Here is a 24,767-nt window from a genome sequence, read left to right as displayed (position 1 = left end):
ATTTGTAGTTGACTCTTCCAATATAGGCGCTACTGCTTACAACATGGTCAATCTTAAACAAGTCAGTTAAATGTCAAGTTTCAATTTCCTCTATGAACTGTGAAATGAGGAGGACTGAGTTAGATGAACTTTATGATCCCCCCCCCATTCTGGAATTATCATACTCTGATTTATTATTAAATATATACTTTTTATTTTGTATAAGAGAATAAAGACCAGTATAGTAGAAAGTGCTCCTTTTCTCCAGTCAGGAGATCTGGGTTCAGTTTCCACCATTGACATTTACTACGTAACTTTGTGAAACTCATGAAATGTCCCCATGGGTCTCAGTTTCCTCATCTATGATAAAGGGAAAAAATGAAGCATTAGATTAGATGGTCTTTGATGATTATTCTAACTCTTAATCTAAGATCCTATGATAATATGGTTTTAAAAATATAATAAGAATAATACCAATTAATATTCTATAAACAAAAGTAGGTTTATTTCTAGCTATTCCTATATATTTAAAGTAACACACACATTATTTCAGCAATTTATCCAAAGAATTCCAACCTGTTCCTAAAAATTTGGAACAAAACAAAAATATTACAGCATAAAACACTTTGCTTTAATTATTAATTTACTTTATTTTTATCATAAACAATAATCAATAATGATTAACCAGATAAAAACACAAAATAAGGAGTCAGATGTTACACACAACCTTTAGAATTTAACAAGTAGAACCAAATAAATTTACAGATAACAAAATGCATTTGTTTATATCTTCTTCCATAACTGTTTGAAGTTCTACTATTTTACCTTTGTTTTCTTTTTAATATATGGTAGTAATTTGAGCATATACATCTTTGGTTTGTCAGTCTACCTTTGTATCATTTCCATATAATCACAAATATTATCATACTTGGGTTTTCCAAAATTCCTTGCATTTTTCATATGTATCATTTTTTGTGGCATCAGAATATTCCACTGTATTCATATAACATTTAACTTATTCAGCCATTCTTAATCATTGAATATGTAGATTACTTATAATTTTGCTGTAACAAGTAAAATTTGAGATGTTCCAGTTTCTCTATATTATATAGCAAGAAAAGATATAGGTAAAGATAGGTATACTTAATATATCTTTCCAGTTACTTCTGTCTGCCAATTAAATTGTGTTTTTTTACCTATTCCTAGAATATTATGGAGTCCCCTCTACAAGGGGTTACAATAATTTTGATTATCTATTTTCTTTTTTCTTTGAATTGGGGAGAGGTAATGGGAATGCAAAAAAATCAATTTTATTAAAAAGTCAAATTTAATTTTAAAATAAAATTAATCTAAGAATGTAAAAAGGATAAGTAAGAGTCAGATTGTGAAAGAAAAGCTTTAAATGATAGAGAACTTTGTATTTTATCATAAAAGAAATGGAGAACCACTGAAGTTTCTTGAGAAGAGGCATGATTTGGTCAGACCTACAAGTCATTAAATATTACAAAATCTAAAGAATTAAAATTCAGAGTCACCAAGGAACTATGATGTTATATATATGTTGAGTATAAATAAGATTGCAAATATATCTCATGAAGTATTATGCAGGGGGTGGTTAGGTGACACAGTGGATAGAGCACTGGCCCTGGAGTCAGGAGTACCTGATATTTCTATTATCATTGGGATGTCTGAGTATCTTTTAATATAGATTAAGAACAGTTTGTATTTTCTTCTTTAAATTCTCTATTCATATAGTTCTCCCCTTCACTCTGAATATTTAACAGTAACTTATATATGTATATCTATATATCTAGATAGATCTCTCTATATATACATCTATATATATAGACAGATCTATAAATAGATCAATAGATAGATAGATAGATAGATAGATAGATAGATAGATAGATAGATAGATAGAGATATAACTAGGTGATGTAGTGAATAGAGCACTTTTCCTGGAGTCAGAAGGACCTGAGTTCAAATGTGATCTCAGACTCTTGCACTTACTGTGTGGCCTTGGATAAGTCATTTAACCTTCACTGTCTTGCATCCATGGACACCTCCAGTCATCCTGAACCATAGCTGGTCATTTGTTCCAGATATCTCTGGAAGAGAAAATGAGGCTTGTGACTTTACACAGCCCCTCCTCTCACTCAAATCCAATTCACATGCATGTCATGACAGCACTTTCCTTATGTCATAGTCTTCTTCAAGAATGACTAGGTGGCATAGTGGATAAAGCAATGGCCCTGGAGTCAGGAGTACCTACCTGGGTTCAAATCCAGTCTCAGACACTTAGTAATTGCCTAGCTGTGTGGTCTTGGGCAAGCCATTTAACCCCGTTTGCCTTGCAAAAACCTAAAAAAAAAAGAATGAAGGACAAACATCATAGTATATGTCTACTTTAAAATTTGAAATAGTTATTGTGTTTCTATAGTGTGTCTCAAATTTACTAACTGTAAATATTTTTTCAGAGCCAGACATTCAAAAGATGCTTCATTTTGAGTCTTTTACTATCTGCTTGGAATTCTTTTTGTTGCAGTGAAGAACTGGAAAATCAAAGGAATGTTAATCAATTAGGTAATGGCTTAAAAAATTTTGCTATAAATATAATGGAATATTACTGTAAAAGTGAGAAGGCAGAAACTGGGAAAGTCCTTTATGATGTAGAGTGAACTGAGCAGAGTCAGGAGAATAATTTATATAATAACAATTGTATTATAAAGACAAACAACTTTGAAAGACTAAAAGATGCCTATCAATTCAATGAGTAAAAATGATTGCAGAGATACAATGATAAACCATGCTATTCGTATTCTGACAGAGATGATGTGATAGACTCAGAGTGAAGAATGAAGCTTACAATTTATGATCAATATAGACATTTATTTTGCTTGACCATGCATATTTCTTATAAGAATATTGTTTTTCTTTTTCCTTTCTCAAATGGAGGATGGGGGGGATGAAATGAAAATGAATTCTTGTCAATGGGAAAAAATAAAAATGATAACTTTCACAAAAGTAATAACTGAAATCTGATGGAAGGGAGATCATTTCTGATTGGGGAGATCAGAGCAACCTTCATAGAGAAAGTGGTATTTGAGTTAGATCTCGAAGGCTGGGTAGTGCGAAATTATTTAAATGAATTCTCTCATTTGAACCTTTGTAAATGGCTACTTACAGGAGTTATGCCTCTATTTTAGAGTCTTAAAGAGGTGACTTGCTTGTGGTCCACAACTAGTAAATCACAAAGATTAGATTCAAACCTGGGTCTCCTTGAAATCCCTTTCTTCTTCTCCTCCTGATGAATTCCTACATACCTAATTCAAGGCCTAATTCAAATAGCCTCTAGGAAGTCTTCCCTGATTTCTCCAATTAGAGATGATCTTTCTTTCATCAGATTTCACATCCAGCTTTCTTCATCTCCTATGTGTTTATTTTATTCTATATTGAATTATAGTTATTTGTAAACATGTTCTATCTCCCCCTTCTTATTCAATCATTTTACTCTTGTGCAACTCTTCATGACTGCACTTGGGGTTTCTTGACAAAGATACAGGAGTAGTTTACCATTTCCTTCTCCAGTTCATTTTACAAATGGGAAAACCGGGACAAGCAGAGTTAAGTGACTTGCCCAGTCACCACAACTGGTAATTGTCTGAGAGCAGATTTGAAGTTAGAAAAATGAATCTTCCTGACTCCAGGTCCCTGCTCTATTCTCTACATCACCTACCCTACAAGGTTGTAAACTGTTTGAGGTCAAGGATTATATATTAATTAATTTTATATCTTACTCTATACCTTGCAGTTACTTAATAAATGTTTGTTTAATTTTGTGTGTTCAATTTGCTCTAAATTCATTATGACATAATAGAATTCTGAGCAGTGGGATTAAACAGGAAATGAAAGGCAAAAAATTCTACTCTTAGAAATAAGAGTATTCTGGATCTAGCTGCACCTTCCAGTATATCATGGGGGCCAAAAGGAACCTAAAGAATCATCCAGTTCAATCTCCTTTTGCAAAATAAACTTAGGAAACTAAGGCAAAGTGACTTGCTCAATGTCATACAACTCGTTATTTGTAGACCAGGGACTAAAATGGACTTTTTGAGTCCCAACCAAAGCTTGTTCCTCTATCCCATAGCTATCTCATTTCAAAATAAACAGGGGGAAGGATGCCAATTGTTGGAATCACTTAGTCCAATCAGAGCTAAGGAACAAGTTTGTATCCCAACTCTTTGCTTGGTTGCCGCAGCTACTGGTTAAGTTTGCAAAATTCCTTTTGGAAGATAGTATTTGGAATGTGGATAAGTTGTTTTTTTTTCCCCTTCCTCTCAATTGTACACATGGAGGGAGAGCCAAAAGAGAAAAGTTAACACAGTGAGTTCTTGAATCATGTACATTTAGCTCATCAATATATTGTCTTATAAAAACTATTCCTTGCCTAAGAAGAATTTTAAGTCTCTGGTAAGCCTCCATAAGCTCCAAAGATTATGCTAAGCTGGGAGTATGAAGGAGGAGAAAAGATAAACAGCATAATGGAGATCATTAGCTATGCAGGAAAAGGTAGATTTTGTGCTTTGGCTATACTAATCCTCAAATTGAAATCAGCTCAGGACATCATTCTGAAAGAGGAGATCACAGAGGTGAGAAAAAGCTACTCTCTGAAGTTACAGCAAACAGAATGTCTGTTTAAAAAAGAAAGTGGACAGTGTCCTTTTCAAAAAACCAAAGGACAAGATTTGTTGTGGTTCAGTCAATTTTGAGTCTTTGTGACCCCATTTAAGATCTGAAATTGTTTGCTTTCCAGCTCATTGTAGTGATGAGAAAATGAGGCAAACAGGGTTAAGTGATTTGCCCAGGGTCACACAGCTAGTAAGTATCTGAGGCAAGTATCAGCCAGTTTGCACTGATTCAGCAGAATCAATATCTAATTTTACCTTCATTTTGGTGAACTGGTTGTTAATTTATTTGAATTTATTTGAATCCTACCACTGATCTGAAGCCAGATTTGAACTCATGAGTCTTCTAACTACAAATCTGACATTCTATCCACTCTGGAAGTATATAACCACCCAAGAACAAGAAAACTGTACCAAATGATACAAAAGGGGAGAAACTGTTTCTTTAAGGAATCAATACTAAAAGACTTAGAGGAGGTACAGAAAAGAACAAAGGTGGATGAGCTATGTTTGTGTTGTTTAAGGTGCATTGTTTAACTGTTAGGCCTTTTCCCATACAAATCAAGAGAAAAGTTTTTTTTTTCTTCCCTTATCCTATTGTTTTTCCCTATAATTTGTTAAAACTGTGATATTATTAATACAATGCCCCTCTCTCAATCTACACAACCTCATTCTGTGCATTTCTTTCCATAAGTCCTCCATGGAGGATCTAGCCATTAAGCTTTTTTGCTTTTACTATTTCATCAATGCCAGTATGATATTCCGTCTGTCCATCTCTTATTTCTTGCTTTTACTATAAGACCTATCTATCTTTTCAAGTCATTTTATATTCTTTTAGGCCATTTTCTTGTGAGTCATCAATTATCAGAGGATCGTGGAATCAGCTCCTCTAACTATAGATATCTCTTAGGGTTCTGTTCTGCCCCCCCCCCCAGACTACTTCCTCAGCTTCCATGAAATTTAATTACCATCTTTATGTTAATGATTCTTAAACCCGCTATTCCTGCCCCAATTTCTTTGCTGGCCTCTGATTTCAAATCTACAACTGCCTTTCAGACATCTCAGAGCAATTATCTTGAACTCAATACGTCCAAAACAAAACTTTTTATTTTCCCCCTAAACATTTTCACCACCATCATCCCACCTCTTCTTTTACTGTAGAGGGTAACGCCATCCTTGGTCCCTCAGGCTTAAGACCTAGAAATCATCTCACCTCCTTCACCCCATCCCCATATCCAACTGCTGCCAAAGCCTGCTGATTTCACCTTTGTAACATCTCTTGAATATGTTCCCTTCCTCCTCTGACCCTGCCACTAACCTGGTGCCTACCCTCAACAACTCATACTGGGTTTGCAATACCTGCTGTAGAGTCTACCTACCTCAAATCTCTCCACACGATTCCATCCTCCATTCAATCACTTCTCATGTCACACACTACTCAATAAACTCCAGTGGCTTCTTATTGTCTCCAGGAGCAATTATAAATTCTCTATTTGACATTCGAAGGCTCTCATAACCCGGTACCCTCCTAACTTTCCAGTTTTCTTACACCTTACTCTCACCAGGGATTCTTCAATGATCCAGTGATGCTGATTTCCTGGCTGTTCTACAAGCAAGCATTTCTCTGGCTGTCCCCTCTGCCTAGAATGTCTCTCTCCTCTGCCCTGACCACTGACTTCCCTGGTTTCCTTTAAGTTTAAACTAAAATTCTCATCTCTTACAAAAAGCCTTCGCCCCTTCCCTCTTAATTCCAGTGCCTTGCTTTTTAAAATTATTTTTTCTTTATCCTCTATAAAGTTTTCTTTGTTTATATTTGTTTGCATATTGTCTACCCCTTCACTAGATTGGAAGATCTTTGAGGGCAGGGATTATTTTCAACCTCTTTTTGTAACCCCAAGATTTAGCACAGTTTAATAAATGTCTATGGAATTGAATAGTTCTTAGAAGTTATTTAATCTAATTCACTTATTTTAGAGACAGGAAAACTAGGACTCAGAGAGGTGACTTACCCAAACTAGTAGCAAGTAGTGAGATAAGTTCTTTGTCTTACATTGTACCTTACTAATCATATGATGCATTTTGCTTATTCACCATGGATCTTTCCATTGTCCTTTAAGTCATTTGTAATTGTGATTCTCCTGAGATCACAATGAATTCCAAGTATTCACAGTCATATGATCTTATTAAAAAATGGTTACGCCATCTCTATGAACTACAGCTATGAGCAACCTAGAATTAATAAAAAAAAAACCTCACATAGTTTCCCAAATGTAGCCTGACCCAATCTCCTCTTCCAATTCCAGTTCGCATTATCTAACAATATAATGGAGTTCTGTACTGTCAAGGTAATGAATACTTTTCTCATGAAGAAAGTAGGAAGAGTGAATTATGTGAGGAATAATAATTCCTATAGGAGAAAATGGAAAAACGATGGCTCTTTTAAAAAGATTATTTATGGTTAAGTGACTTGCCCAAGGTCACACAGTTAGTGTCAGGCCAAATTTTAATTCAGATCTTCCTGACTTCAGTGCCAGTGCTCTATCCACTATGCCACCTAGCTGCCCCCATGGTGGCTCTTTTTAACAAAAGAGAAAAGAAAGTGAAACAAAGTAGGCCAGAGGATACCTCTTGGATTATTTAGTGGTATTGCCAGCAAAGGGAAAATTACTAGAACTCAAATATCCAAATGAATGTTGTCCTTCAAAATATCAATCAATCAATAATCAATAGACATATTTATTTTATATTCCACATACTGGAAATACAAATAAGAAAAAGAGTCACTGACATTAAGGAACTAACAATCAAGTAGGACAAGCTAACATACCAAAGGACCCCATTGGGAGTGTATCCAGTTGAGAAATGAGACCTTTTGAAATGGAGGTCCCTATAGAATACTCTACATTTATTCCAAGGATAGTACCATTGCTTGAAACGTGTCATAAGTTCTTCAGAATCCTTTTCATTTATGATGTTGCAGTCACATTTTATGGTTTGGTTTTGTTTCTGTTTATAATTCATTCAGCATTAAGTCACATAAGCTCTTCCTGTTCCTTTCACAACAGAAAACTGACTTTCAGATTTCTCCTTCTCTAAGTCATCCACAGTGATCACTCTGAGGTTTGTTGTTTTTGTTTTTTTGTGACTGCCTTCTTTCCTCCATCCCCCCCCCCTTCCTCTGCCATCCACAGCATGATAGCAAGAGATTCTAAGGTTACAAAAGGATGTACCCGCACTCCTTTGATTCCCACAACTCTATGAGGGAGACAATTTAAATTGTTATTGTACCCATTTTGCAAGAGTTATTATACCCATTTTACACAGGAGGGAACTGATGCTCATGGGGATATACTAACTTTGCCTAAAGTCACACATATAGCAACTGGCCTTTTTCAGAGGACTTTGGGTTCTGTGTCCTCTGCTATTTTCCTCCCATGCCCTTCCATTAGACATGTTAGGCAGCTTAGCAGCAGCATGCCATCTCTTCCTTGGATTGGCATGTTCTGATCCCTGATGTTGTGAGCAGATACAGTGTCCTGGGTGCCCATGGGACTATATACAACATGACAAAGTTTGTTTGACCACAGATGTCTTTGCATTCAAGTTCAGATTCTGCCATCCTTAAAAATGTTTTTTTTTCCTATGATGAATACCAATATAATGTGCATATTTCATGTATTATTTATATCTCTCTTTGAACAATTCTCCAAGAAGGAAAAAGTTTTGCAGGATTTCACAGCTTAAAACCAATGTGACAAGGTAGAATCAGCAGCTAGCCGTCTTTCTTTCTTCAGGATTTGAAAACGGAACTTAAAAGTCTGGAATTATACTCAGATGGATTTCAGTCTAGTAATATTAACATTTTTTTTTATTACCTGAACTATTTCCCCTGTCTCCCTGACTCCCTCAGCAGGGGCTCCCATATGATTTCCTACAGTGATCCACCCCCACTTTCAGGGAGCAGGATTTGAGGAGCTGCCCTACCATTTATCAAAGCCTTCCCCTTGGTCATCAGAGAATATCTCGTCTGCTTGGGCTCTATGAAATTGTCTGCTGCCACTTCTCTCACTCTCTCCCCCTCCTTTCCCCTCCCGTTCTCTCCACCCCTCCGCTTTTTCTTCCTCTTCTTTGTATTGAGTTATCTGTTCAGAGCAAAGTAATCTCCCTAGAACTGCTTGGATGGAGATCTTGTCTCCCTTCAAAGACTCAGAACCCCTCTCAGGCTAAGCCAGATCTTTGTTAGAGCTGTGTGTATAAATCTTAACAGGCTGAGGCTCAGAGAAAAGGCCTCTGTAGCCCAGGGCTGAAGGGCAGTGAAAATTAAACCTGCTGTGTTTACATCAGCTTGTGTGTGTGTATGTATGTGTGTGTGTGTGTGCATGTGTGTGTATGGGAATGCACACATGCACACAAACATATCTGCATATATATAATGCACACATGCAAATGGACTATATAAATACACACATGCACACATATAAGTACATATTGAACAATACACATATAAATACATGGTGCACATATATATTAGAATATACTACATACATAAACATGTAGCTATATATCTATATACATACATATCTGTAGTGTGTGTGTAGCAGCTAAAGAAAGATTCCATTTGAGGTGATAACAGTAAACAGGAAGTTTTTTGGGGTTCTTATAAAGGTTAATCATTTCTTAGCTTAAATATACCCATAAACCTTGGAGAAAAACTGTCTCACACAGAACCCCATTGATTAAAAACTAGAAGGAGCCTTAGAAATCCTCTGTTTCAATTCCCTTCATTTTACAGATGAGAACATGGAAGCCTAGCAACTATAAATGACTTACCCAAAGCCATGGATATTAAGGGACAGGACCAAAATTTGAACTTAGGTCCTGTACCCTCTTTCCAATGAGCTTCATTGTCTCTCTCTCTCTCTCTCTCTCTCTCTCTCTCTCTCTCTCTCTCTCTCTTTAGGTAAGCTGTTAACTGAGGCTGCCTCACTCACCCTAGTGAAATTCAAGCCCACTCTTTTTTATTGAGCCACAGTAATAATTATTCTAAATTGGAGGGCCTTGGTCTTAAGAAAAAAATATTATTTGTTAATATCAGGAAAATTATTATTGACTCTGAATAAACTGTGCTATCATTTTTGCCTTTTAAAATTACTTAGTCCTTTATAAGCATTTTCCCATTGGATCCTTCTAGTAATTCAGTACAGTAAATAACAATGATAATATTAACAATAATTGACATTTACATATTAGAAATGCAGAAATGGGACAGTCTGAAGGTTTTACTCGTACCATGGTAGGTCAAAAGCCCTAGAAGATGGGCCTCTACACTCTCACCATCCCACTAGAATTCTGGGTAAATTAATCCCTGGTACAATTTGTGGGAGAAGAAAGACAAGAGAACAAATGATGAGAAAGTATGATTGGGTTTTGATCTATATCAATGGAAGGAATACCTACAACAAAGAGATCAAAAATTCATGGAATTATTGAAGCATATTACATGCATCATATTGTTTGAACCTTAATTACTTTCAAGTATGCATTGCCTTATGACTATCCCCATTTACAATGAGGAAACTGAGGCAAATTGCTTTGTTCAACCAACTGATATTTTAAAAGAAATGTTCAGAAAATAGAAGCAAAGTCAGTTAATAGAGGATAAAATGTTCGGAATGAATTGAGTCTAAAAAGAGAAGCTCAGGACTCAAAACAGTTTTTTGTTTGTTTTAGATATAAAATGTCTAGAAAAGAGGAAACCACTTCTTACCTAAAGTCTTTCCTGATCGCAGTATGCCTCCAACTTATCTTCTATTTATCTTGTGTATATCTTGTAAATGTTTGCTCATGTTCATGCTCTTTCCCTATATGGAAATGTAAGCTCCTTGAGGGCAGGAACTATTTTATTTTTGTCTTTGTACCCCTGGAGCCTGGCCTGGTGCCTTTTACAATGTAGGCACTTAATAAATATTTGTCAATTGACTAATGTCATGGCTGTGACAAGGTTGTGCAGGTACTAAGTAATAGAAGTCAAATTCTAGAAGTCTTCTGACTTTTAATGTCACTGTTTCTTTCACCCTGCATATAGTCTAGGCCCTTCGATAAGTGATCAGATAGAGGCAGATCAGATGCTTATATCATTATACTTTTTAACTTTTCACATTTAGCTTTTTTAACATTATACTTTTGCTTTCTGAGCAAGAGTGGTTATTTTCATAAAACAAGTCAGGTTTGGGTTTTTTGTTTGTGTTTGTTTTGTTTGGATTTTGTTTTTGTTTTTAAAGTTTTCAGAAAAGAAAAATAAAACCTGAGTGTAATTCTGTTTGGTCAATTAGGTGATGCAGTTGGTAGCAGGCTGGGCTGGAGTCAGGAAAATTCATCTTTCTGAATTTGAATCTACCCTCAGCCACTAAGTAGCCTCATTTGCTCATCTGAAAATTAGCTGCAGAAGGAAATAGCAAATCACACGAACATCTTTGCCAAGAAAACCTCAAATGGGAATACAAAAAGTCTAAAACAACTGAAAATGACTGAACAACAGCAAATTCTGTTTAGGTGGCTATTGAGCAAATCAGTCTCCAAAAGAAAAGCCAAATTTGCATTCCTGCATTACAAGATATGTTAAATCTATGGATTAGCCAGCCAAAGTGCAGACTAAAATGGAAGTCAGGGAGAAGATATCGTAGTCTTAGTTAACTCTAGCTTCACCATTATCATTGAATTCAGTTCAAAATTCTATTGGTCAGCCTGGAGAGTAATTTTTCAAAGTAGAAGAATGCCTCAAAAATCTGCAATGTCAGACTTTTAGATATTTCACCTAAGGGATTTTCTCTCATAAATGAAGTACTCAGCAAACACCAATACTCTTAAAATTCTTGGGAAGAAGAGAAACAAAATAAAAATTTTTAAATTTTAAATGATTCTTCCTTCAAATCCCAGTTCCTGTAGTTGTTCTTTCCCAGTTCTCCTACTTTACAGTGATTCTTAACCTGGGAGTCCATGAACTTTTTAAAGAAATACTTTGATAACTCCATTTCAATATTCTGATTGTCCTTGCATTACTAATATGTTTTATTTTATCATTTAAATACAGTATTTTAGGAAGAGGAGGTCCATAGGCTTCACCAGACTGTCAAAAAAAACCAAACAACTTAGAATTCCCAAAAGTCTTCTTTCTGAGATTACCTCCCATCTACTTTGTATGTATCTGTCTATACCTTATTATTTATAGGTTATCTCCCCATATTAGAAGGGGAGTTACATGAGGGAAGGTTTTTAGGCACTATTTTTTGTCCTTTTTATCTTGGCCCAGTGCTCAGGATATAATTTATTGTTCAGTTGTTCAATCATTTCTGATTCTTTGTAACTTTGTAAACCTTGAGCTTTTCTTGACAAAGACTTTGTAGTGGTTTAAAATTTCCTTCTCCAGTAGATTAAGACAAACAGAAATTAAGTGACTTGTCCAGGGCCACATTTAGTGAGTGTCTGATATCAAATTTGAATTCAGGTCTTCCCATCTCCAGAAGCAGGGCTCTATTCACTGAGTCACATAACTGCCGCCTCCTCAATAGATAATTAGGGGTTTAAATAATGTTTTTTGATTGATTGGTTGATTGATCGACTCCATCAATTCAGTTCAATTCAACAAGCATTTACTAAATACAAGACACTATGCTAGGGGCTAGAGATAGAATGACAACAATTTTAAAAGAATTTCCATTCTACTGGGATTGGAACAGCAAAGTATTAAAGATACAGCACACCAAAGCCATAACTCTTCATGAAGTATCTTTCTAATGTCAATTGTAAATTTCCTCATCTTTTAAAATAGAAAATACTGTTCATAACAATTTTTTTCATGATTCAAAGTTGCAATTATAAACATAAATTATTGTGTGCACTCTCTCTCCCCCCCCCCCCCCCCACGGATACCATGCCCTTAGGTCACCCTTAATTGTGTTTCTTTTGGGCAGCTAGATGGTGCAGAGGATAGAACATCAGGCCTGGAGTCAGGAAGACTATGAGCTCAAATATGATCTCAGATACTCACTAGCTATGTGACCCTGGGCAAGTCATTTAACTGTTTTTCTCGGATTCTTCATCTGTAAAATAAGCTGGAGAAGGAAATGAGATAACTCTCCAGTTTTTGTTTTTGCCAAGAAAACACCAAAAAGGTTCACAAGGAGTTAAATATGACAGGGAAAAAGACTAACACCAACAAATGTGTTTCTTTATGCCAGTGTTTTTCCCAGAAAGTATATAGTAGATAGAATATTACACTATTTAAAAAAACAATGTTCAGCTCTTCTGATACTTATTCATGTGATCATGAATGACTCTTCATTTCTCTGAACCTCAGTTTCTTCTTCTAGGATTGGATTGGCCAATTATGGATCTCAGATCATAGTTTGCCAATCCCTCTTCTTAAAAATGGAAATTATATGGAGCGGCTAGGTGGCACAGTGGATAGAGAACCAGCCCCGGAGTCAGGAGTACCTGAGTTCAAATCCGGCCTCAGATATTTAACAATTACCTAGCTGTGTGGCCTTGTGCAAACCACCTAACCCCATTGCCTTGCAAAAAAAAAAAACAACTAAAAAAATGGAAATTATAGTACCTACCTCCAAGGGTTGTAGAGCAATGATAAATACGTAGGAAATTAAATGTTAATGTCATCTAAGTCAGTTTTCCTTAAACAAAGAAAAAGCCAGGTAATATAATTGATGGTAACTGAGAAAGGATTTAGCTTGCAATCAGGAAAGTTTGAGTTCAAATGCTTATTCAGTTACTAATTAGCTGTGTGCCTTCATCTCTCATTTCACTCAGCCTCACTTTCCTTATCTGTAAAATGAAGATAATAAAAGTATCTTGCTCAGAGAGTTATTCTGAGGATTAAATAATATGGCATAAGTAATATACTTTGCCAACCCATATATAGACTTTAATTCTATATAAGTGCTAGCTATTATTACTATTGTATGAGGGGAAGTAATGTGAAATGAAATCAATATGGAAAGATAAATTGGAACCAGATTATGCTATGAAAAGGCTCTACCCTCTAGTTAGAGCTTATTTCAGTAGCATTTGCATTCTGCTGCCAACCCTAGATGTATGATTCTATAACTTTCTGACCTCCCAGACATAGGATATTATCTGCCTAGGTTTACAGGATTTACCCAACCTTTTATGTCCTTAGTTTGACTGTCCTTATCTTCATGGTTTCAATACACACCAGTGCAGGTGTTCCAGAGATGCCAGGGGCAAGGTGATGTCAGAAAAATAATTTAGGGTTATATAACCAAACTCATTGGTGTAACTTAATTGATGTGAATGAGCTAGAAAAAAATAGAGAGCTAGAAGAACATCTCTAAATCTCTGGGATTATTTGATTTGGGGTAATACAAAACTTCAAATAAATAAACTTTTATTGACTTGTGCTATGTATAAGACACTATGTTCAGCACTGAGACAGTATATGACAAGTACATATGCAAGTCCCTGTTACAGTTGTAACTAGAGCAGGGCAACTAAGGCTTTGCCCCAGGGTACCAAAAGTAAGAGATGCTGACTATAGAAGCTATTGAGTTTAACACCCTGCTAACTGAATTAGAAAGATTAATTTAACAATTAGTTAAAATAATAAGCTATCCCTTCCTCTTTCTCACTAGAGAATTTGTGATACCACAGGGTTTCCACCACTCACGGGTCTATCTTAGGGTCTCATCTCCTATTTCTTAACTGAATTCATTTTTAAGTTGATTGGAGGGCATATGTTTATTCTACTTGCCCAGGGTATGATTTGTGCTATTTGCCTTAAGTGATAGAATTTGCTAGTTATAGTTTTGGTCATATCCTCAAGGAACATACACTCTAATTAAAGTGGAGAGGCCTGTCAACTAAGTCTAATACAAAGTAGAAAGTGATACAGGCAACAGAGAGCAATTTAAGGAAGGAGAGATCATTTTCACTTAGATGAAGGTGAGACTGTGAAACCCCAAGAAGGAACAAAACATTGGAGTTTGGCTTCTGCATAATGGCCCATACATGTAAATACCATACTCTGTTCTCCTTCCTTTGGGCTTAGGTAACTGAGCAGAGAGATTAAATGGAGGCTGGCAGCTCAGGGTGCGTGTATCGGTAGTTTGTTGCTTGGAGCACATTGATCACTTCCTCATAGTTGTAGCTGATGAGTTTTCTCTCACATTTCAGTGACTTTTAAAACAATATTGGGTAGGCAATGGTGAAGACCTGTGCAAAAGCAAATGGGAGCTATTTGGGCTGCATCCAGATGTTGCCTGATTGGCCACCCAAGGCTGATCTGATCTCTACATTTCAGTTGAGGCTCCCCTTTAGGGCTCCGTGGTTTTCTATCAGTCTGTAGATAATCAGTCCTCAGGGAGCTATTGACAAATGTCCCCTTTATCTACATTGCCACTTTATTTACTGAGATATTTATTTAGCTCTAAGACTAAGTTTTAGTTGAGTTTAAATATCTGAATAGACTCTGGATAAATAAGGAGGTACATCTTGAGCCTTGTGACCTTTCCTAGGAGATACAAACTATCCACAATGCCCATCCATCCAGGATCCCCATTATCATCCATAATTACAAACTTGAATAGGGACTCCATTTATAAAATAAAAGGACTAGATTAGATAATCTCTAAGACCCCTCCCAGGTTGAAAAATCATGAGAGTTAAAATTATTCAACTCTTAGAATCCCTGCCTGCTATCAACCCAGGTTCTATAATCTATTTCCTAACAGATTTTTTTTTTTTTGCAAGGCAATGGGGTTAAGTGGCTTACCCAAGGCTACACAGCTAGGTAATTATTAAGTGTCTGATTTGAACCCAGGCACTTCTGACTCCAGGGCCTGTGCTCTATCCACTGCACCACCTAGCTGCCCTTCCTAACAGAATTTTTAAAATTAATAATATAACCTAATAGAACCTTCCCAAACCTTCCCATTTTCCCTCAGAAACTACCTTGCATAAATTTTATTCTTATAATCTCTGTATGTGCAACTTCCCCCAGTGGAATATAAACTCCCTAAGAGCAGGGATTATTTTGTATTTTTGTTTTTGTATGGCCAGGTCCTAGCACTGGGCCTTATATATTCGATGAATACTTAATAACGCTTATTGAATCAGATTTGTTTGAATAAGAGGTACACTCATACTATATACTTCTTTTTTTAAATTATGATATTTTTTCCACTAACACGTAGAGATAGTTTTCAACATTCATTTTTGAAAAATTTTCTCCTTCCTTCCCTTTCTTCCTCCCTCCCCAAGACAGCAGGCATTATATTTATGCATAATCATGTTAAACATTTTCATATCAGCTATGTTATAAAATAATAATTTAGAAAAAAGGGGAAAACAACAACAACAACAAATTTTTTAAGTGAAAACAGTTTGCTTTGATCTGCATCTAGAATCTACAGTTCTTTCTCTGGTAGTAGATGGCTTTTTCCATCACAAGTCTTTGAGATTTGCTCTTGATCACTGTTATTGTTGAGAAGAGTTAAGTCTATCATAGTCGATCACTGAACAATGTTACTATGTTGCTGTTCTGGTTCTTCTTGATTTACTCAGTATCAGGTCATATAAGTCTTTCTGGTTTTTTTCTGAAATCTACCTGCTCATCAATTCTTTTAGAATAATGGTATTCCATTACAGTAAAAACTATAACTTGTTCAGCTATTCCCCAATTGATGGTATTCCCTCAATTTCCAATTCTTTGCCACCACAAAAAGAGATGTTATAAATATTTTTATATATGTGGTTACATATATATTTCTCATGTATATATATGTATATATATGTATATATATACAGACATAGTGTTAACACCATCTTTTTGTAGGGTAGGGGAGGAGTTCTGTGACTTTTATCAGGTACAGAGGTTTCCTTCTACCTGTGCAATTGTTCTGGAGCATAGTCTTAGAGAGAGGCTTGGGGACCTGGGGAGGTCAAGGGACTTGCCTAAGCATAGTCACTGATATGTCTGAAGTCAGCCTATTTTCAGCCCCACACCACTCCTTTTCAATACAACATGGGGTCAGGGATGGAACTGTTGCTTCACTATTATAGGAAATTCCCAGAGAAGGGAATTCCTTCAACTAATACAGATTGGCACCTTCTCAGCTATATACAATATTAGATAATTATACTGCCTAGGGCAATGTGTTACCCAAGGTCACACAGCCTGTATGTGTCAGAGTTGAGACTTCAATCCAGGCCTTAATGACTTCAAAACTATTTTAATATCTACCACACCATGCTCTTTTAATTACAACCACACACAGATATATATATATATATATATATATATATATATATATATATATATATATATATATTCTGCATCAAACTCTAAAATGATGGTATTATAATGTCCTCGTCACCTCTAAAATTATCTCTCTCTCTCTCTCTCTCTCTCTCACACACACACACACACACACACACACACACACACACACACCCCTACCTATTGGTAACACAATCATACTTGACTTGACAGACTATTATCTATTGTCTTGGAGACTTTTGTTTTTGGCATTTGTCATTTCTCCATATTCCTCCTCCCCAAAGAAAATTAAGTAAAACCTGCTGAATCACGCAACCACATCTGAAAGTTAGGTTTTTGTATTCTGAGACTTTTCCATCAAAAAGAAGATAGCTTCATCTCTCTTCCAGGACTAAGATTTAAAGATTGGAAGTCTTGGGTTCCTTCCAGTTCTGTTGGGACAGCTAGTGGCTCTGTGGATAAAGCATGGGATGGTGTCTGGAGTCAGGAAGACATAACTCTGGTCCCTCAAATCCAGTCTTCTCTCTTCCTGACACCCTCCAATTTCTCTATTTCATGATAACAACATCTAAAGAAAATGGTGACCAGAAATGTGAGGGACCTTGAAAATGAGTCAATAAGGAAATCTTGAAGAACCTGGGAATGTTTCACCTGAAGAAGAAAAGATTTAAATGCATATCATCAAGTAAGAGATTGTCTTTACAAAGGAACTGATTTTAGTTTTCTTTCCATCTTTGTTTCTACTTTGGTTTAAACATTTGTCTCTTATTTATTAAAAGCAATCTGATTTGCAATCTAAAGCCTTCCTCTCAATTGACTAACATTCCCAATGTCTCCATCCAGTCTGGTCTTTCAGTCTTTAAGGGATACCAAAAATAAATGAGCCAATGAATCTTATGCAGTTTGGATGCAATTGTACTCAGAACTGGAAGGAACAGAAACCATTTGGTAGAAAAATATTCTCCCTGTACATAAGGCAGATAGATCTAGGAGAAAAATGACTTGTCATAGGTAGTTAGTAGTAGAGTTGGGACTAGAACTGAGGTCTCTCTCCCAGACCAGCCACGTGACTTCAGACAACTTACTCCTCCAGTCCAGTTCTTAACTCCTCAGTTGTAAAATGAGGAGGTTGGATTTCTAAGGTTCCTTCCAGTTCTGTTGGGGCAGATGGGTGACACAATAGATAGAGCTGAGTTCAAATTCAACCTCAGGCATTTACTAGTCTTGTGACCCTGGACAAATCACTTAATCCTGCTTGCCTCAATTTCCTCATCTGATATAATACTCAATGATGCAGATAATGGTTTGCCACTTCCTTCTCTAGTTTATTTGACAAATGAAGAAACTAGAGTCAAATAAAGTTAAACAACTTACCCAGGGTCACACAGATGGTAGGTGTCTGAGACCAAATTTGAACTCAGGAAGATGAGACTTCTTGATTTTATCTACTTTATCCACTTTATCCACTGTTCCACCTAGCTTCTCCAACAAGTGATGGGTTCCCTCTTATTAGAAGTATTCAGAAATTGGATGACTAATTATTAGGAATGTGGTAGAAGAGATTAATTTTCAGGCTATAAGCTGAACAAAATGATCACTGAATTCCTTTGAACTCTGAAAATCTGTGTTTCTCTGATTTTATTACTTTAGAACTAGAAGAAATTAGATGTAATCTATCCTTCAATTTAGCATTGCTAGTAAGTGTGGATTGTTCAGCAGCTCTGACCTTTTCATAAGAGGAAATGATATTCCATACCTATAAGTGATAATTCCCATTGCAATTCAATTCAAACAAGCATTTATTAATCATCTACTATTTGTGTGGAAAGAGTACAAAGAATATAAAAAAGTCCTTGTCCTTAGAGAGTCTCTGTCCCTTTTCTATTGAGAAAAAAATCCATATATATATATATATATATATATATATATATATATATATAATGTACAAATATTATCATATATCCATTGCGGTAAAGTAACTGATCTAAGATCATCCTGAAAGTGATTAAAATAATCTGGATTCAAACCAAGCTCTTGTGATACCCAAGTCCAAAGCTCTTTTTCAACACATTACGCAGCCTCCCCATCAGTCCAAATCTCACATTTCCTTCAAGACACATTTCACAACTCACTTCTTCCAGGAAGTTTTCTCTGTCTAATCCTCTCCAGATCAATATTTTTCTTACTTAAAATGCAACCAGGGTCTCTGTATGTAGTTTGTGTCATAGACTTTTGCACTTAAATGTAGCCTTTCAATGAAATGCCTGCCTATTTGTTTATATGTTCATATTTTTTTTTCCACAGTTAGACTATAAACTCCAGGAGGATACTTATTTGGTATCCTCAACAAAGTCTAACAACTGCAAAGAAATATCATTTAGGCTGAAAGTTGCCCATTATTATAATAAGCATCTTCATTGAAAGATTAAACCTAAATCAGTATATGCTTTGATTGGTATCAATTCTCTTTCCCTTAGCCCTGCCAAAGAAGGGCATCAGAGGGGGGAAAAACAGACCTTGAGATTGGAGGCATGTTTGCAGTCTAGAAAGTAGGTTCATAGAATAAATAGGATATCTTTTGTGAAAAATAGTTTTCATTTATTTGGAGCAAGACTTTGAGCTCTTCCTTACACCCTTACTTCTGCTTGGACAGTCCCCTAGAACCATTTTCTTCTTTAGTCTTATCAGCATATCAATTCAACCAGTAGTCACTGTTTTACTCATAGACTCTTTTACTAGAGAGTGTCTTCATTTCCTTCCAAAAAGGCAGAATTTAGAAAAGAAGCAGATAAGATTAATCATTACTATAGTCAAATAATTACTAATAAATTATAATAATAATAATACAATTAATAAGAAAGAAGTAGATAGGAAGATCAAAATTCACTAGCTGCTAAATTAGTCATTTAGCCTCTTTCTGCCTCAGTTTTCTCATTTGTAAATTGTCTACACAATGGATACTGTGAGAATAAAATGAGATAACATCTTTAAAGAACTTCATAAGCATTATGGAACTTTATAAATGCTAATTATTATGTTATTAACTATTAATTGTCATAGAAGGAAGGAACAAATAAATCAATGAATCAATGATGTCTTAATAGCAGAAAGTTATAGAACTCTATTCCTTTCTCTGTGTATATGTTATTATGTGACACTAGCTTTCTTACTTGTCCTTAAATATGATTCTCCATCTGCTGACTCCATTTTATTCACCATTGGTTTCCAGTGCACAAAGGCTAGTATATAGTAAGCTCTTAATAAATGTTTATAGTTCACTGACTATTTGACATGACCTGCTTCTTTTAATGATCATTCCTGTTTGGGTAAAAGCATAACTATTGCCACATAGATGAGGACTGAACCAACCGGTGAAGAATGGCAGAACAAATAAGATCACAAAATAAGATGGAATTACTGGAGGTCTTCAAACCAACTAGACAATTACTTGTTAGAGATACTGTAGAATGGCTTCATGGATCTGGTAAAGAATTGGAATAGACTTTTAGAGGTCTTTTATAGTTTCAAGATTCTCTGAGATCATTGATGTGAAAACATTTACACATTAAGAAAGTGGCCCATATTCTGATGACATAGTTCTCTGTTCTTACCTTGGTTGGTTTTTGGATGATATAAATGCTGTGTATTACTACAACTGTACACAAAATATTTCTAGTTTAATAGTACCTGTCAGATAGGGCAAGTCACTTAGCCCTATTTTCCTCAGTTTCCTCCTTTGTAAAATGTAAAATCAGACATGATTCAAAACACTGAAAACCAACAAAAGTGTGATATTTTTTAGTAGAAAAAGATAAAATAAATTTTGGACAAGTAAAATTTAGAAGAAAAAAATAGTATGTAAGTTACTACCTTATTAATTTGAACTCATACAATCCCTTAAATTCAATTGATTTGGTATTGTGCTTTCTGTCTAGATGATATGAGTTTTAAAATGAGATTCAGAAGAAGGCGTGATTCTCTAAAAGTAAAAAGGATTTTTGTTTGAAATATTCTCTTTATTCTGTGATCCAACTGATCTAGACAGAAATAGGCTTCCAATTCTCAAGCTCCCTTCCCTTCTTTCAGGTGTCTTTTGGGAAGTTAGAAGGGAGGCACGAAGAAACACCAACCAACCAAACATATGCAGAATATTATGCAGCAGTGTTTAATAAATCAAAGGCACACTTAGAACAATGAGCTTCACTGAGCCTACGTGATATCTCTTTGCAGGGCAGGATAGTTGAATGTGTGGACTTGTGCCTCTCTATAGATGATTGATGGGATGGGGGAGATCAGAAAAGGCAGTTGAAGACAACAGACAACCTGAAAAAAAATTGAAAAAGCAAGTGGGAAGGTTGAAGTCCTGCTGAAAGATTAAAGAAAAGAAAGAAGTACAAATGAGCAAATCAGTTATTGTGTGAGGAATCTAAGATCTTGTTTAATTCATATCAGACTGTTCTATATTTAGTTTCTGTACAGTTTCCTTTTACTGATGTTTCTAAGAGGGCACTTTCAAAATTCTGGCCTTGAGATGTGGCCCTGAATGATCATGGGGCCTAAAACCCCCTAAGATAAAGAGTCAATACTCAGGTTTCTAAGGATGGAGCTCTGGTGTCTTGGTTGAATGACATGGTAGACTTAAATGTACACACAAGATGATGACACTGGCTTAGAAATGGCTGCTCATAAGAACACTTGATTCTTGAGTAGGTAGGTTCTTGCCCAAGCTCCTGACAATTCTTTCTAGCTGTGTAAATTTGCTCTAATCACCTACCCTCCCTGAACCTTAGTTTCCTCTTTTGTAAAGCAAGTGGACTAAATAATTTCTAATGACCCCTCCCATCTCTAAGACTTTGGGGAGAAAATGATTATAGAAGCGTGCGTACCATGGGATTTATCTGAAACTTTGGACCAGCTGCACAAATATATATTCCACTGGCTACCTTCCTATGTTATCCCCACCAAATTAAGACTTGACAGTTTAAGATCAGATACATCCAAGCAGTTATCTTGACTTAGAAAGGATCTCTGGACTCTTGCTTCCTTCAATATCTGGCTATTGCATTCCTACCTGGATTATTTAATGTATCTATGAGCACCAAAATATTTACTTTAGGTTAAAGTAGACTAAAATTATCATGTATGTAATGGCTGAATAGTATCACTACTGACTTCAGGTGAGTGTTTCAATTCCAATTATGACCCCAGGTAAATTTCAATTCCAGGAAGCCTGAACTATGATCCACCCCCCCAGATGCAGCTTCATTTTTTTCAAACAGTATATTTATTATTAACTATATATGTATATAGAATTTTAAGTTTTGTAAAGTGTTTTATATTTGTTATCCCATTTGTTATCTCATTTTCTGAATTATTTAATTTCAAAACCTTAGGTTCCTTTAAATATTTATCTAGTAATTCATCATGTCCATTTATATGGTTTATGGCAATGACGTGACTTCAAAGTAGGACTTCAGGGAATATTTTTCCATGTTTGAAGATTTTGTTTGTAGTGAGGGGTAAAGTTTGAGAACTTGAAATTCATTTTCCCCTCTTCCAATATATCTCCATTTTCCAAATTTCTCTTTACTCAGCACAAAATAATATTAAGGATACTACCTTGAAAAATATTTTTCTTTCTAAGCTAAAGTAATAGATAAGATTTCTGGACTATAGCTTGAGAATGGCAAGCTCTGAACAGGAAGGAAAGGTATGTAAGATTCAGGAAGGGTAATCATATGAATTCATAAATTAAAGGAACAGTCAGCCTAGGAAGGATGAGATGCTCTCAAGAATGAAATCTTGAAGTCATAAGGAGAAGCAAATCCAAGAAAGAATAAAAGGAACTGCCCACAGAGGGAACTTCTCCACCAATTTATATTTTAAAAAGACATAGATTGTAGATGGAACCAAAGAAGCTAACAAGATAAATATGTATGACATAGTCTAACAAGAATGTCAGAATAAACTGAGGATGTTTAGACATTGTAAGGACAACAAAAAGGAAATTCTAGCTACAATGGAGAAAATAAATTGAAAAAAGATAGGACATTACTCAGGGAAGATAGAACCAATGGATGATGGAGAGGAGGCAGGGCTTGACGTTTATTTTCTTTCTATTTTCTCAGCTAATAAATATCATCTTTGTTTATACAATGAGTATAATATAAAAATGATTAATACGGAACTGAATGCCAAAATAAGTAGGAAGATGATAATAGACCACTTGTACCACATAACTAAAGCCTGAAAAAGTAGAAAAGATATAAAGTGAGGTAACTAAATGGTACATTGAATAGAGTTCTAGACCTAGAATCAGGAAGACCTGAGTTCAAATTCAGCTGCCACCAATTAGCTGTGTGACTTTTGACAAGTCATTTACCTTCTGTTTGCCTCAGTTTCTTATACTATAAAATGAATCTAATAATAGTCCTTATTTGCCAAGTGCTTAGCATAAATCCTGGTGCCTAGTATGTGTGTGTGTTGTATATACATAGATATGTTTCATATACATATATATGTTGCATATACATATATTGTAGATGTATATATATATATATGTGTGTGTGTGTTATATATTTGCTAAAATTTTTAAGCACAATATTTTAGGAAAAAATAGATAAACTAGAAAGCACTAGAGGAGGGAAACCAGGATAGTTAAAGGCACAGTGTTTATGCAATATGTAGAGCTGTTGAAGGACATGGAGATTTATAGCCTGAATAAAAGATAACGATGGGCAATATGAAAATCTTGTACAAACATTTGAAGAGCTGTCAAATAGATTAGACTTGTTCAATTCAGTTCCAGGTAGTATAATTAGGAGCACAATATGAAGATTGCAAAGAGGAAAAGTTTAAATTTCATATAAGAGAAAAACCCCAAATTTACTGGCAGTTAGAGCTTCCTTCCAAATGGAATGGAATCCTTCTAGGAGATCATGGATCTGTCTCATTAGAGGTATCTAAAAATTGGGTGCATGGACACTTTTGGTATGTATTGGTACTTACAGGTTAGACTGCATGGTACTGAGATCCCTAACAACAATAAGATGTTGTGATTCTGGGACAGGGAGACAAGCCAGTATTAAGATGAATTGTTTAGTAATTAACAGCTTGGAAGTCAATAACTTAAACAATCATATTTATTGAGAATTTACCATAATCACCATTACCATCATCATCATCATAAATGTCAGCCGCAGCAGCGTCATCTATACATTGCTTTGCAGTCACTAAACATTTTTTAGTTGTTTAGTGACTAACAACTTAGGAGTCAACAAATCAACCAAGCATATATTTATTGAGAATCTACCATAATCACCACCACCATAGTCATCATCATACTTGTCTTTATCATCTTTAGCATCATTATCATCTTTACAGTGCTTTGAAGTCACCAAACACTTTCATATACATTATTACCTTATAGGATTTTCACAATTCTACCAGTTAAAGACCCAAAAAAGAGGTCTTCTGGCTCTAAGTCCAGTCATTTTGGTTTCTGTAAGACTCCATAAACTTTTGGCTCAGGGCACCCTGTGAAGCATTGGGGAATATTTTTAAGCATATTAATGCTACTATCTGTTTTTATAGACCTTACCAAATGGATGAAATGTCCAAAGTAGCAAAAAGGAAACAGGAGAACAAATTGAAGCTTTTAGGAACTCAGTAGGTTAAATAACATAAGTGATGGTAATAACTCTAAGATCAAAGAGGCAGCTTTCTTTTGATTAAAGGTCAATACTCTTTTAATTTCAAACTGGTAGAATCTTCCCAAATAAACTTGTAGACAA

The 24,767-nt window shown here is 35.4% G+C and overlaps 1 long non-coding RNA gene across 1 annotated transcript in view; it reads right to left on the bottom strand.

Annotated features, from left to right (window-relative positions):
- Positions 1 to 206: 206 nt before the first annotated feature.
- The window catches only part of LOC141519976 (uncharacterized), a 30,037-nt gene continuing 5,476 nt past the window's right edge, over positions 207 to 24,767 (bottom strand). Inside the window, exons 2-4 of the long non-coding RNA XR_012477492.1 lie at positions 2,252 to 2,340; positions 1,990 to 2,087; positions 207 to 339 (exon numbers count right to left, since the gene is read on the bottom strand). This is a non-coding gene — a long non-coding RNA (uncharacterized LOC141519976). The remainder of the gene's footprint in view (positions 340 to 1,989; positions 2,088 to 2,251; positions 2,341 to 24,767) is intronic.

This window comes from Macrotis lagotis, chromosome 4 (assembly GCF_037893015.1).
Source record: "Macrotis lagotis isolate mMagLag1 chromosome 4, bilby.v1.9.chrom.fasta, whole genome shotgun sequence".
Lineage (NCBI taxonomy): Eukaryota > Metazoa > Chordata > Mammalia > Peramelemorphia > Peramelidae > Macrotis > Macrotis lagotis.
Note: the sequence above shows the minus strand (reverse complement) of the source record. Positions and strands in the feature narration are given on the sequence as shown.